Genomic DNA, 4,570 nt, shown 5'->3' with positions numbered 1-4,570 from the left:
AGAGACCTCCGCCCCAATTCCCAAGAAGCATCTTGAGTGTGAAGTCTCTCAGGGGGGAGTTGTTAGGGGAAGCACACTGATTGAAACCGCCCACCCTGGCCAGGCACCATAGTAACCATTTGCATGAGTCGTTTTATGGCAGGAGATCCTGATAAGGAATACGGAACTAATAAGCCACCACCAGCCGCAAGAGTTTGGGAAAGATCGAAAAGAGACACTACCTGTCCGTGCACTTCCCAGAATCCCTCTTGCTAGCATCCACCTTGGCTGAGCGATGCGTGCGCCACCAGGAAAGACTCTGAATTAAAATGATTGGCCAAAGACTACCCGGAAATGAATCCCATCACCATAAAACCCAAGACTGCAAGCCACGTGGCAGAGCAGTTCTCCTGGGTTCCCTTACCCTCCTGCTCTCCACCCGGGTGCCCTTTCCCAATAAAATCTCTTGCTTTGTCAGCATGTGTCTCCTCGGACAATTCATTTCCGAGTGTTAGACAAGAGCCCAGTTTCGGGTCCTGGAAGGGGTCCCCCTTCCTGCAACAGAATGATTGTTCATTGGAGAATATTAAATGTTATTATTTGCCTCTTTGTTGAATAAACAATAGACTGAGATAAAACAAAAGAGTCTATATTAAAAAGTAAGTTTTCTCCCACCCTAGAATCTTAAATTTCTTTCCCTGGTGGCAAGCACAGTGGCCAGGGTTTAAAAAATATACATTACCAGATGTAAAATTAGATAGGTAGTAGAAATTTGCTGTATGTTGCAGGGAGCTCAAATCCAGTGCTCTGTGAAAACCTAGAAGGTTGGGATAGGGTGGGAGGTGAGAGGGAGGTTCAGAAGGGAGGGAACATATGTATGCCTATGACTGACTCATGTTGATGTATGGCAGAAACCAACACAATATAAAACAATTATATTCCAATTAAAAATAAATTTTAAAAATCAAACAAAAATAAAGTAGATACTTTTATTTAGTTTTTTAAAAAGAAATACATGCATAAACAAACATGCATTTGGTATTAGCTATCTACTGCTGTGTAACAAGTTACCCCAAAACTTAGTGGCTTAAAACAACAAACATTTATTATCACATATTTCCTGTGATCAGGAGTCCCAGTGGCCTAGTCGGGCCCTCCAGGCTCAGGGTCTGTTACAAAGATGCCATCAAGCTGTCAGCTGAGAATGCAGTCACCTCATAGCTCCACTCTGGACTATCTGCTGTCAAGTTCCCTCAAGGCTTTGCTGGCAGGATTTAGTTCCTCACAGGCTGTTAGACTGATGGCCTCATTTCTTCACTGGTTTTTTGCTTGAGGCCTCCCTCAGCTTCTTACCTCATGGGCCTCTCCACTGGGCTCCTCAGAGCGTGGCAGCTGACTTCATCTGAGCAAATAGGTGACAAGAGCTAGAAAACTCAAGAAGGATAAGAAGGAAACCAAAGTTGTTTTTTTTTTTTTTTTAAAGAGAAGAACTTTATTCTTTATTAAGATACCATGCTAGAAGTTATGAAGAATTTCTGTTGGAACACATTTGGAAAATAGAGTAGCTTTAGTTTAATAACTTGCACTGCAGAGAAAATTGTTAAAGAAATTCATATCAAAGTCCAAGTATTAGTTCAATGTCCTGTATTTGATTCCATGATCTTCATAGGAAGGTCTTCTGCAATAGAATATGCTCCTATACAGCCGAGATATTTAAGGTTGCTTGATTTCCTTACCATTACTCCACTGCAAGCTTCTGGTGTAATCCCACATAGCAAGTCAGTCTTCATTGTAACAGGTCAGGACCGGCCTCAACCCCTTTTCCCCCGTGGCCTCTTTGTTGCTGGCACATCCTCTCGCATCACCAGAGCCTCTTGCTGATCTGGGGCCTCCTCTCTGAGAGTAAGCGGCTCTGCCATGGGGAGCAGCAGCCCCGCGGGCTCGGGACAGAGCTGCCCCCCTCGCTGCTCTACCACACCTTCGTCTAGCGCCGACCTGGAAATCTTCGTAGCCATAGTAAGGGTCTTCACAGCCACCTCGATAGTTATGGTAGTCATAGCCACAGTAATCGTAATAATCTTCATATCCATAATAATCGGGAGGGTATCCATAACCACCTCTACCTCTACGCCCTCGGCCTCTTGTTGGAGGGGGCATATGAGGTAGACCATAATAGTAGTAATCATCATACATTTGATTCTTTGCAGCTTGCCTCTGAGCTTTTCTTTCTTTCCTTTTCTGATCTGGTGGCTTAGCAAAAACAATTTTAATATTTTCTCCTTCCAAGTCTTTGCCATTCATTTCTTCCACAGCCTTGACAGCACCATCTCGTTCATCAAAATGAATGAAAGCATAATCTTTTAATTTCTTCACTCCTTCCAGTTTCCCAAACTGACCAAATGCCTTTTCTAAAATCTCTTCTGTTACAGTATCAGCCAGGTTGCATACAAACAGCACTTTTACCTTTGCCATAACCTCAGGATCGGGATCTTCTATAGGATCAGCCCATTCAACAGCTCCAACATTTCCCCAGACCTTTACTTTACCACTCATTAACCTACGTCTTGCCTGGGCAGCTGTTTTGTGATCTTCATATTCAAGGACACAAAAGCCTCTGTTTTTTTTCTTGTCATCTGGTCTTCATTGTTGAGTGTTGGCTAGCTCCAGCTGCGGCAACCAGCAGCCACTTTCTAGCTGGGGTGTGTGGGCTTATTGCAGTGGCTTCTCTTATTGTGGAGCATGGGCTTAGCTGCTCCAAGGCATGTGGGATCTTCTGGGGCCAAGGATCAAAGGAACCAAAGATCAAACCGGCATTTCCCACGCACTGCAAGGCAGATTCTTAACCACTGGACCACCAGGGAAGCCCTGCACATATTCTTTACTGCAGTGATTTCTCATATGGAGGGAAATATACTCCTACAAGTGGAATTGCTGGGTCAAAGGGTATGTTCCCTTCACATTTTGATAACTATGGCCAAATGGCCATCCCAACCCCAAAGCAGAAGAATCATCTACTTCTCCACAGCTTCTTAAGGCATTGTTCACAAGTTTAAATGAACAAAAGGGAAATCGTAGGAGAAAAACAAAAATCAAAGTCTAATAAGAGAAACAAATTGGAGCCATTAATTTTTAGTAACTAACAGTAGAACATTGTATAATTTGATTTGGATTTACCGGGGTATTGTCCTAATATAATATGTAAACAAGATTAAGGACTCTTGAGTTTAGGCCACAGTGCACCTGCTGATCATTTCTGGCTCTTGTCACTACAATCTTAGGTAACACCTCCCTCTCTGATATTTGTGTGGATCACTCAGCAGTTAATTTCTTAGACTTCAGCCTCATTTGAGGACATGGCATTCATGAATATCAAGTAGAGTTTATACTAAATAATTATTTACTTTGGAAATGTTATACTTTCTGGCCATTTTGGTCTTTTCTATGGATATTTCAAGCATTAGAAAGACAGGGAATGTTGGGGTCAAGAAGTCTTAGAACCCAGATACGGCTCTCCTCCAATTCCCTTCCAAGTTCTGGAATCCCTTCTACAATCAACTTCTCTCTGTGTGTTTTCATAGGGGAATACTTATTCTATTAAGGTAGATTATTCCATTAGTAAACAGCTCTAGAGGTTAAAAAGTATTTCATATATTGAGTTGAAATCAGAAATCGGAGCAACAGGGGAAAAGTCTTTGCTCCTTGTGGATGGCTCCCTTAGCTTCCTTCAGTCTGCTCTGCTCCAGGCCAATGACTTTATTCATTCCTTCTTCCCAGGAGTTGATTTCCAGGTGTGCCGCCACACTGATTCCTTTCCTCTGAACACACTCCTAAGATTCAAAAAGATGTCAAACATGAGGGTACCCACACTGCCAGTCTTCCTGCTGATCCCACTTCATAGTAGGTGCACCTTGCAGACCGCTGAGTGAGAGCAGGGATACTGACAAGGAGCTGTTGTGAACTCAGGAACGCTCTGACATTGTTCGTGGCAGCATGATTCACAATAGCCAAAAGCTGGAAGTAACCCATATGTTTATCAAAGGATGAACAGATAAACTGTGCTATAGACATACAAGGGACTATTATTCAGCCTTAAAAAGGAAGGAAATTCTGACACATGCTACATCATAGCTATAGCACAGAAGATAAGCTAAGTGAAATAAGCCAGTCATGAAGGGACCAATGCCATATGATTTCACTTCTATGAAATATTTAGAGTAGTCAGATTTAGAGAGATAAGACTCCCCTGGTGCTACAGTGGATGAGAATCTGCCTACCAATGCAGGTGACACAGGTTCGGCCCCTGGTCTGGGAAGATTCCACATGCAGTGAGCAACTAAGCCCGTGTACCCTAACTACTGAGTCTACACACCCTAGAGCATAGAGCTGGGCTCTGCAACAAGAGAAGCCACTGCAATGAGAAGCCCACACACTGAGGCTAGAGAGTAGCCCCAGCTCTTCACAACTAAAGAAAGCCCATGCAAGGCAATGAAGACCCAGTGCAACCAAAAATAAATTAATAACTAATTTAAAAAATTTATAGACACATAAAATAGAATGGTAGCTTTCTGGGGCTGGCGGGAGGAGAGGTGGG

The 4,570-nt window shown here is 43.1% G+C and overlaps 1 pseudogene; it reads right to left on the bottom strand.

The window, feature by feature from the left end:
* Positions 1-1,450: 1,450 nt before the first annotated feature.
* On the bottom strand, positions 1,451-4,005 carry LOC136173552 (heterogeneous nuclear ribonucleoprotein Q pseudogene; annotated as a pseudogene).
* Between the last annotated feature and the right edge of the window lie 565 nt (positions 4,006-4,570).

This window comes from Muntiacus reevesi, chromosome 8 (assembly GCF_963930625.1).
Source record: "Muntiacus reevesi chromosome 8, mMunRee1.1, whole genome shotgun sequence".
Lineage (NCBI taxonomy): Eukaryota > Metazoa > Chordata > Mammalia > Artiodactyla > Cervidae > Muntiacus > Muntiacus reevesi.
The sequence above is the reverse complement of the archived record's forward strand: the minus strand, read 5'-3'. Positions and strand labels throughout refer to the sequence as shown.